This window comes from Dipodomys spectabilis, unplaced genomic scaffold (genome assembly GCF_019054845.1).
Source record: "Dipodomys spectabilis isolate Male_0828 unplaced genomic scaffold, ASM1905484v1 ptg000046l, whole genome shotgun sequence".
NCBI classification, from domain to species: domain Eukaryota; kingdom Metazoa; phylum Chordata; class Mammalia; order Rodentia; family Heteromyidae; genus Dipodomys; species Dipodomys spectabilis.
The window spans coordinates 7,411,321-7,422,618 of NW_024870723.1; positions in this window are offsets into that span (position 1 = coordinate 7,411,321).

Below are 11,298 nucleotides of genomic sequence, written 5' to 3' on the forward strand. Positions count from 1 at the left end.
GACAGGAGTTCTAGCCCTTGTGCTCAGGAGGTCTTGAGCCTAGTGTAGCAGCCTGGGCAGGATTCTCAGACCACAGTGGCTTGCATTCCCTTGGCAGCGGACAGGTGGAGGGATGTAGAGTGGAGAGCTCTTTCGTCAGGAGAAGCCAGTCTCCAGAAAAGCCTGGAACATGGAGCAAATTGTGCCTAAAATAAAGGCTGAGGCAGAGAAGAAAAAGGCAGTTTGTGTGTGAGATCACAAGATGAAGACACTGAAAGAGGAAGCAAGTCATATATAGAGATTAAGAGACAGGGACACACACAGACAGGAGCAGAGATAATGAAGAGGGGGAGGGAGGAGAAGAAAAGAAGAGGAGTGAAGTAGGCCCGAGAGGAGACTGGTACAGCTTCTTTCCAGGCTTTGCCTTTGTTTTAGGGATTTTAGGAAAAAAAAAACTCTAAACAAGGTTAACTCGACCTTGGCTCCAACCAGCCCAGTTCTTGGAATGGAAAGAAAGCCACTTGGTCCCCCTCCCCTTAACAACTTAATCCACCTTCACTGTTCTGTTAAGGACTGACCGAGTAAACAGATAGCCAGTAATCTGGCTCCTACTGGCAACATCACGAGCTTACCATAAACTCCGCCTTTTTCACGTGTTTATGTTAAACTCCACTAAACTCCTTTGTGTGTGCTTACCGTAAGCTCCGCCTTACCGTTGAATTCGTGAGTCATTGAAGCCAACTGATAGGCTGGTTTAAAACATCCATTATGTGACAAAGTGTAACCTCATTGGCCACCTGCGTGTGGTCTAGTATGACTGTGCAATCTTTTGGGTGTGTAACAATCTTATTGGTCACCTGCGTGACCAGGCTTGACCTTGTGAATTTTGCCTTTAAAAACGTAAGTACGTGGGCCGCTCGAGGTTGCAGTATCAGCTCCAGAGCCTGTGCTGGGGCCCTGGCCGGTCAGTGTAGGAACCTTCTCAATAAAGTTGCTTCTTTATTAACAACTTTGTTGCCGTGGGCTCTGTCACTCCGGATGACTCGGTGGGCTTGCCTGCCTGAGTAGGGGTCTTCCTACGACAAGGAGAGGAGGGGAACAACTTGAAAGATAAAGACCAGGCAAAGAAGGGGAACAGAGCAGGTGGGCCAAGGTGGATGGGGCAGAAAAACAGAAGGCGTAAAGTGACCAGGTCAGATTGTCCCTCCTCTGTCCTTCAAACTTCCTTTGTGACTGCTTACTACTTCCCATCTCTTGCAGACCTGAGCTCTCTGTGGAGGTGGGTAGAGTTTGCAGAGATAAGCCCTCACAGGCCCAAGGCTTCATGGCCTTGGAATGTAATTAAAGAGTGGGGTAATGAGGAAATCAAGGATGAATACTGCTCACTGCCCATGTGAAGACCTGGTCAGGTCTGGGAGAAGAGCAAAGACCTGGAAGTTTTTCAGGAAAAAAAAATACGGTCCATATTTGTTGAAGATAGTCGTTAACTCTGTGCCTTTCCATTTAGGGAGTGATATGGAATCTGGTAGCCAGGATGGAGGTGGGAGGAAAGTATTTAGGGTTGGGATAGAGGTGGAGACCCAAAGAGAGAAGTGAGCTTTGCTGAGTGGTATTGTATTGATTGGGTTGCATGTAGTTGGGTTGATTTGGGTAAAGCAGAGTAGATCTGTGTTGTGTGGTGTTGGGATGGTCGAGTTGAATGATGTTTAGTTGGAACTGGGTTTGGGGTAGGTTGATGTGTTAGTTTTTCAACAGTGTGAAAAATGCCTGGGCAAAAGAACTTCAGAAAGATTACTTTGGTTCCGTTTCGGAGGTTTTAGCCCATCATGACTGGGCGAGCATCACCTGATGGCACCCAAGAAACAGAAAGAGGGAGAGAGAGAATGTCTGTTGTTGATTCCATCTGGGCTCCCAGGAGAGTGGCCACCCACATTCCGGGCGGGTCCTCCTCTCCTAGGCCCATAGAATGGCTTTGTTAATCTCCTCAGCATTTCTCAGGCTGATCAAATCCACAAACAAGATTACACCCCTCCCCACCACCCCCACTGAGCAGAGATGTGTGCCTTTGGTTTAGCTTCAAGTCAAATTCAGTAGTCTTGGGTGTATTGGGATGGGCTGGGTTGAGACAGGTGGTGACTGAATTGGGCTGGCTTGGGTTTGGGTGGTTTGAGTGGAAATAAGTTGGGCTGGGTTGACTTGAGTTGAAGTTAGGGGAGTTGAGTTGGATTGAGTTTGAGTTGAAGTAGGTTGAGTTGGTCTAGATAAGAAAGTTAAAAGATTCCAAGTAGATAGGAATAAAGAGGAACTCATACAATATAATAATAATCATAGTAATGATAATAATAACCATACCTTTGGGAGGTGGTTTGGAGTTCTCAGTGGAGAGGCTTGATATGGAGAGATATTCATGACTGCAATCTGAGCAGATCTCTAAGTTCTACATGGTTACCTCTGTCTCTCAGTCTCTCTCTCTCTGTTAGACCACTCGATACTTCCATTGGTAATGGAGTTCTCAGTTGTAGTTTGCATTGTGGCATGGGAAGAAAGGAATGGACATTTTACTGTGTGTGTGGAAGTGCTCTCCCACACGTGTTTGTCTGTGTTTAAGATGAGCAAATATTCGTAACTGAGTGTTCTTCTCCTCCTTCATTTTCAGTGGTGCTGGAATTTGAACTCAGGTCTCAGGTCTTGCTAGGCAGGTGATTTACCAGTTGAATCAACCCCAGCCTTTTTGTTTTAGTTTATTTTTAAGGTAGAGTCTTGGTTTTGCCCAGGATCATTCTCAGACCTCTATCTTCCTATGTATACCTCCTGAGTAGCTAGGGTCACAGGGACACATCACTATACCCAGCTAGCTTGTTGAGATGAGGTCTCATTAACATTTTTTGCCTGGTTTGGCCTTGAATTTTGATCTTTCCAGTTGGTGAATAGCTGGCATTACTGGTGTGAACTCCTGTGCCCAGCCCATAACTGATTCTTCCTTCTCCTTCTCTTCCTTCGTTTCCTCCTTCATTTTGGTAGCACTTGGGATTGAACTCAGGGCTCTGTGCTCGCAAGGCAGGCTCCCCACCACTGAGCCGTGCCTCCAGCTTTCTTTTGGGTAGGGTTTTGCCTTATGCCTGAGCTGGCCTTGCCTGCTATCCTCCTACCTGCGCTCCATTGTCACTGGGGATGACAGGTGTGCACACCACCTTGCCCTGTCATTGGTTGAGATGCAGTCTTGTGAACTTCTTTTTGTTCAGGCTGGCCTTGAACAAGTAGCTAGGATTACAGGCATAAACCACCAAGCCTGTCTTCCACAACTGATTCTTTTTTTGTTTTTTGTCTGTTGTGGGGCTTGAACTCTGGGCCTGAGCGCTGTCCTTCAACTCTTCAGCTTAAGGCAAGCACTCTACCACTTAAAAGCGCTCTACCACTTCAGCCACAGTGCCACTTCCGGTTTTATTGGAGATAAGAGTCTCACCGACTTTCCTTGCCTGGGCTGGCTTTGAACCTCGATCCTCAGATCTCAGTCTCCTGAGTAGCTAGGATTACAGGCATGAACCACTGATGCCCAGCTCCACAACGGATTCTATTTTTTTTTTTTATTGTGAAAATACTGTACAGAGGGGTTACAATTACATAAGCAAGATAATGAGTACATTTCTTATCAAGCATTGTGGCCTCCTCCTTTGTTTCCCCTTCCCATCCCATCCTTCCCCCACCCCTGCCCCCCGACCCAACCTTCCTTCCCGCCCCACCAAAGTTGTAAAGTTCGTTTTCGACATAACGACTTGTACATCTCATTGTTGCAATGGGTCCACCTGTATCCCTATTTAAATGTTCTGTTTTTTTCCTTCCCCTCCACAAATTATACCAACATCAAATACAGTGAAAGCAGGGGTTATACTGTGGGGGAGGGACATACAAAGCAACAAAGAAATCATCTTATAAATATGTTAGAAGCAATCCCATGAAAGCAAAAACATTTGAATACTTATCTTGGAGTTCATTTCACCTAGCATTAACTTATCTGACCTTTTCTGCTTGTCTCAGACATATACTGGTTATTGCAAATAAAGGAAACCATGGGACCTATGTTTCTTTGGGCCTGGCTTACTTCTTTCCATTTCCTAACAAATGGGGCAATGTCATTCTTTCTGATGGAGGCATAGAATTCCATTGTGTATATATACCACATTTTCTTGATCCATTCATCTACTGAGGGGCATCTGGGTTGGTTCCATATCTTAGCTATGGTAAATAATACTGCAATAAACATAGTCGTGCTGGTAGCTTTAGTGTGGTCTTGTTTGTAAACATTTGGGTAAATGCTCAAAAGGGGGATTGCTGGGTCATAGGGGAGCTCTATGTGGAGTCTTTTGAGGAACCTCCATACTGCTTTCCAACGTGGCTGAACAAGTTTACACTCCCACCAACAATGCAGTAAGGTTCCCTTCTGTCCACATCCCCTCCATCATCTGTTGTTATTAGAGTTCTTGATTATAGCCATTCTAACTGGGGTGAGGTGGTATCTCAATGTTGTTTTGATTTGCATTTCTTTTATGGCTGGAAAGGCCAGGTGCTGGTTCATGGATCTTCAGGTGCTTCCCAATTAGCCTTTTCCTAAGGATCCAGGCCAGTGAGTCTTGGTCAGGATGAACCCTGGCTCTTCTTCATCTTTGAGTCCCATGGTTCACCCGTGAGCTCCTTGAAAGAAAAAGTGGAGGTGGGCTGAAAGAGGATCTCATGAATATTTATAGGACAGGTGACATCAAACACAAGAGTCACATCCGTGAAGTTTGCCCCATGTTCAGAGAGACCCAGTTTCTATCCAGAAAGTAGTCTGAGGTATGGGGAGGGATTCACAACGTGAGGGGTGACCACAAAGCCAGTTCTGCTCTCCACAGAGATGGTGGGAAGTGGCTGTGGGCTGGAAGCTGAGTGTTCTTCACTCATCACCCAGTTCTTTCTTGTGGTCCTGTGGTCATGGCTGGGCTTCTTTCACCCGGGGCCCTGTGATGCACACACATCATTCCCCCAGGCAGCCCTAGAGAGAGCCCCAGAGTGGATGTGGGACAGGTGGATATGGGGCAGGTGGTAGGGAGATGGGCTCTTTATAGGTGTGGGTCAGGACAGCCCTTTCTCATCCACCAGCTCTGAGAGGTGGTGATGTTCATGACTCCTTCATATACTTGTTCATTTCTGATTTTTTTAAATGTATATTTTCTGAGGATGGACAAGGTGAGAAGGCAGAATCTGAAATCTTGGAGTGGCAGCTAAACCACCAGAAAACCCTGGCTGAGTTTGCTCCCCTCTCCACCCGCGTCTCCTTACCTCTCAGAAGCACTTGCTCCTTTTGTAGGCTAATGGGGAAGATCACACCAGGTAACAAAGAAGAAAAGCATGTATAACTGGACTGGGAATCCAACAGCCTTCATTCATTCATTCACTCATTTACCAATTGCAGATGCAGTGCCTGTTAAGCATCAAGGAGTGTCCTCAGCATACAAAAATTAACTCATTGTTGGTAACCCTGCGAAGATGGTGCTAACATTGTCTCCATTTTACACACGTGGAAACGAAGGCTCAGAAGGGTCAAGTTAGCTTGCTTATTTTAAAATTATTTTTAAATTATCCTTAAGTAGTTGTACAAAGGAGTTGCCTTTTTTTTTTGGTCCTGTCGTGGGGCCTGAACTCTGGGCCTGGGCGCTGTCCCTCAGCTCTTCAGCTCAAGGCTAGCTCTCTACCACTTGAGCCACAGCGCCACTTCTGACTTTTTTTCTTTTTGCTTATGTGGTGCTGGGGAATCGAACCCAGGGCTTCATGCATGCAAGGCAAGCGCTCTACCACTGAGCCACCTTCCCAGCCCAGGAGTTACCATTTAACAAAGCAGTTTATGAATATGATACCTCTTGATCAATGTCATCCCTTTCAACGTTCTCACCCTCCTCTCCTGGATCGCCCCTGCCTCCTTAATTTTGTAGGGTACACATTGAATTCTTGACTGTATTCTCCTTCTTCCCTTCTCCTCTCCCTGGAAGTACCTTGTTTAATGCTAAAGAACTAGTGAGTGGGACATCTGGGATTGTGACCTAATCACGTTTGAATCAGAGCATTTCATTCATTCAGTCAATAAATATTAATGCTATCTGTCAGGCCCTGGATCCACAGAGAGGAATCACATTGGCTGGGTGGGGAGGAGGGCAGAGAAGAGGATGATTGTGGCTCTCCTTCATGGGCTGAGGGCAGCTTCCTGGGGTGAGGTTTCATGTGGGGGTGGTGGAGGTTTGGGGTTGTTGCTGTGGCTGGGCTTACTAGCCAGCTAAGCTTTCTGCCCTGGGCAGGCCAGCCCTCCACAAATGATCACTAGTACCCTGGTGAAAAACCATTCAAGAAAAGAGCACAGGTCTTGAGTTATTCCAGTCCTGCTAGTCCTAGGTTCTAAGTCCCTGCAACTTGGACACAACTGACTTGTCTCCTACTTCTCTGAGCCTCAGCTCTCGCCTCTGCTGAAGTACAGACCCTGCACGTGCAAGGCCCAGGGCACCTGCAGGTCTTGGCCGCTCTGCAGACATCAACATCCTTTCTTGCTCAAGCACATGCAGGAGTGTGTGCACCTTCAGCATTCCCCACCCCCCACTCCCCTTCAAGTCTTCTCCTTCCTCCCAGGGCTCAGGGGGAAAAGGACCCTGAAGTTTGAAGCAGGCAAGGCTGTGGATATGCAGGAGTGCTCTCATCCTCTTGGCCCTTCTCACCATCCAGGCCCAAGGCCAGTTAAGCCTCCCTTACCTCCCAGCTCAGCCACCTGAATCCAATGGAGGAGAAACAGAGCAAGATAGACCTGTCCATACGGTAGCCTTTCCTTCCTCTGCTGATAATGGTGCCTAGGATTCTACTGGGAAGCATCCTGATCCCTTTCCCAGTCATGTAGGCTCATGGTCAGGATCATGCTATCCCATCTCCCTGGCCACTGGTATTGGTTCAAGGATGGACCAAGTCAAAGCAATTAGAAGTCTCTGGGAGCCGGGGAAGCTGGTGGCTCATGTCTGTAATCCTAGCTATTCAAGGAGCCGAGATCTGAGGATTACAGTTAGAAGCCAGCCAGGGCAAGGAAGTCTGTGAGACTCTTATCTTCAGTTAACAACCGAAAAGCTAGAAGTAGAGCTGTGGCTCAAAATGGTAGCAAGCCAACTTTGAGTGTAAAAGCTAAGGGATAGTAGCCACATCCTGAGTTGAAGCCCTAGTACTGTGCATGTGCAGATGCATGCACACGTGTTTCCCAGGAACATTTCTTGGAGTTACCAGAAGAGAGGCATTCTCTTTCCATATGAGATTGGGGCACACAATCATCTGGAGATGCCAGAGTCTTCACTAATGGCACTTGGGTACCATCTGCCTGAGAGTGAAGGGAAAAGTGAAAGGGAGAGATGGAGAGACAGACAGACAGGCAGATAGAGTGATGCAGCCATACCTGTCCCCAGACTTTCACCTTGAGAGATGATACTTCCTCTTCTTTTGTCGAAGTGTGGTTGCGTTACTTCCGCTGGAAGTAATCCTGACCTATTCAGGGACTACCTACTAGTAGGTGAAAACACTGACATGGAAAGTTTGCTGCGTAGATCAAAAGGGGAAGCTGATGTGAGTGGGATGTTTTTCCAAGCTGTAGATAGCTGAAGGGTGGTAAGTTGTTAACAAAGCATTAAAACAGAGCTGTGCGTGCTTGTGGCCAGGGATGAGTCATTCCAGATCTGTGTGAAAGGCTCCAGAAAGCAGACTTGTCTGGCACTAGCCTGAGATCTGAAGAGTTGTTTGGGAGTGCGAATGCCTGCCCTGGGAACTTTCAGTTCACAGGGTGCAGAATTGCAAGGGCTGACGTGCCCCTGCAGTGGGCACAACTGTTTGTTTTGTAAGCCTAGCTCTATGGTTGCTCCCTTTTTTTTTTTTTTCAAGAGGCCACCACATCAGAGGAAAGGTACCCTACCTTGCTGAGTCTGATTTTGCCACCTGTGTAGAACTGAGTTGGACCTGTTCTTGGGAGCACCTAGCTTGCTTGAGTCACTATGCCCCTGCCAGTCTCAGACCTCATCCTGAGACAGGAAAAGACTACCTACCTCAGAGTCTGCAAGTAGTTCTTAAATTTTCCAGAGACGTGCACATTAGAAACCACAGCCCACACCAGAAGGCAATGTGTGTGTGTGTGTGTGTGTGTGTGTGTGTGTGTGTGTGTGTATGCACACATATACACATCAATACTGGTGCCTGAATTCAGTGTGTGGGCACTGTCCTTTATCATTTTTGCTCAAGGCTGGTGTGCTACCTATTGAGCCACAGCTCCACTTCCAGCTTTTTGGTGGCTAACTAGAGATGAGTCTTATGTACTTTCCTGTCTGAGCTGGTTTTGAACTGCATTCCTCAGAACTTAGCCTCCTGGATAGCTAGGAGTACAGGCATGAGCCACTAGCCCCTCGCTTCCAGAAGAGACTCTTGCCTGGAATCTGTCTGGGGCCCCTCTCCATTTCTAACATCCTGTTCTTGGCCTGTTTATGATGAAAATTCAGTTCCCCCTCAACCTCTGCAGCCAAGTCCCATCACATAGTTCTGGTGGGAGATATGTAGCTGATAGTTTGCAGGGTAGAGGGAGGGACTTCCTGTTCCCTTCCCAATCATTTCCTGCTTGGAACACCTGCCGGAAAGACAGGCACAGGAAAGATGCAGCTCATTCTCAGGGTGATACTCAGAAGGATGCAAAGAGCTGGACCTGTGGTGGCCTGACAGAGCATGTCTGAGCTGCCTGCCTCTGCACCTTCTGACTCTTACAGGAAATGAATCCCCATCTGTTCCTTGGCTGAAAGCTTCTATGTTCGGGACATACACAATTAAATGCATTCCCGAGACACTAAGCTAGCACTCATCTGGAACCATTCTCTCTGAAACTCTGTATCTAGATAGCTAGACCATTTTTTCTATATCTAGATATCTAGACTAATTTTTTTCCCTGCTCACATCTAGGACCACAGTAGCAGAATCGAACCAACTACATCATTATTAATCATGATCTTTTCATCAGTAATAATCACTTCCCCACATCCTCCTGAGGGCTAGGAATTTTGACCAAGTGATCTTATCCTCACAGGCAACAGATGCTATTATTACCCTTCTTTTCAGAGAAGGAAACTGAGGCTCAGAGATGACAGATGAGTTGCTCACGGTCACATGGCTAGAACCTAGGCTCTGGAAGCTAGGTCTGCTAGGCTCTAAAACCCTAGTACCTCATCTATGCCTCGTTCAACAGACGTATGTATTAAGTAGAGAAACTGAAGCCCAGATGGGAATCCAACTTGCTGATGGTCACATAGTAATTTGGGGGGGATCCCCATTCCAAGGTTCTTTCTATGACAGCCCATTGTATAGGTATAATGGTGACTGAAATCCAGGAGAAGGTCTGGAACAGCTGGAGCTGTTGAAGGCTCTAAGCAGAGTTAGAGTGATTCACATACTGCGGGAGGGTCCATGGAAATGGCCCCAGCAACCTCCTGAGCAATCACAATTTCTTATTTCTTCCTGGCTTCTCTGTCACAGGCTGCTGGGTCCCCTGATACCAAGAACTGATTACGCTGGTGGTGAAGACAGGGCTGGAGGACGCCAGTGGCGTGACTACTTGGCGATCCCCTGCCAATCAGATGACGCAAGCTGCCTTAGAAGTGAAGCCTGTAGGACCGGGGACCCGGCAATGGAAACTCCCCAGATGAACTTGGAGACTCCCCACTTTCCAACCTCCTGCTTGTTTATCTTTTTTCTTGGCCTGTCCCTGCCAGGATTTGGGTGTTTGTATTAAGGATCCAGGGTTGAGGATGCAGGAGAGGCAGTGATTGGGGTGTAGCAGGGAATTAAGCTCGTGATGTTGAAATTCAATGGACGAGGGCTAAGATCCCAGGGGCTCCATTATCTATGTCCTGTGGCCTTAAGCAGGTCAGTGACTTTCTCACTTACAGAAACAAGGAGCAGAAGGAAGTTGATCTCATGGGGCTGTTGCTAGTTTTAAAGGAGATGATGTGTGCTGCTTAGAAACGTCTCCAGCGGTGGGTGTAACTCCCCCTCACCCACCCATCACATCTTTTGAGCCTCAGTTTCTGGGGGACATCTTAGAAAACATCAAAGCTTCATTTTCTCTTTTACATTATGGAGATCATGGTAGTTGTGAACATTGCAATGAGAAAAGGATGCAAAAAAAATCTAATGATTCTCCTCTTAGTTTCTCAGTGCTAACAGTATGGCTTACCCTCACTTGACTCCCAGCCAATTCTCTCTTCTCCCTCCCTCCATCCATCCCTCCCTCCCTCTCCTCTCCTCCTCCTCCCCTCCTCTTCCCCCTCTTCCCTCCCTCTTCTTCCCCCTCTCTCCCCTCCCCTCCTTTCCCCCGCCCTCCCGCCCTTCCTTCCTTCCTTCCATTTTTTTTTTTTTTTTTGCCAGTCCTGGGGATTGAACTGTGGGCATGTGCACTGTTCCCGAGCCTCTTAAGCCACAGCACAACTTCCAGTCTTTTTCTGATTGATTTATTAGAGATAAGGGTCTCACAGACATTCCTGCCCAGGCTGGCTTCGAACCACGATCCTCAGATCTCAGCCTCCTGACTAGGTAGGATTACAGGTGTGAGTCGCTAGCGCTCGCCAATTTCTTACTTTATAAGGGGTCATGACAACGTTGGTTTTTCAGGGTTGTGGAGAAAGTTCCGTAGAAGTGGGCTTCCAAAACACACAGCCTCCTTCTTCTACCTGGTGCAGAGAGGATCTCACCTATCAAGACTCAAGAAATGTTAGCTATTCTTACTAATACCAGCAATGCTCAATGTGAGCCTGGAACTAACTGAATGGGTTCAGAGGAAAAGGTGGAGAACTTTTCATGGAACTTTTTTTTTTTTTTTTTGCTCCAGGAGGGGAGGGAAGGGAAGAGAGAGGAGAAATACTGAGCTCCCACTAGAGGCCAGGGATCTTCACGCAGACCACCTCATCTTGTCCTAACCATCAGTCTTAAAAGAATGGACTTCTTCACCTCATTTTACACACAGGGAAACCGAGGCTCGCAAAGGGCATTTGGGCTGCCTAAGAACCGCAGTGAGCTAGCGGTGGGCTTTGGGGCTGGGGTGTGAAGAGCTGTTGGAAGGTTTCTAGAGCTTCCTAGTATAGCTATAAATCTGCAGCAGAGGGAGGGTGGGGGAGCGCAGGAGTGAGTCAGGTAAGAGTCAGCTCAGGATTTCCAAAGCATGAATAAGGCTCAGATAGGTGAGAACCCCCCCAGGGCCATGCTGATCTAGTCCCAAGCTAGGATGGGCAAGAGATC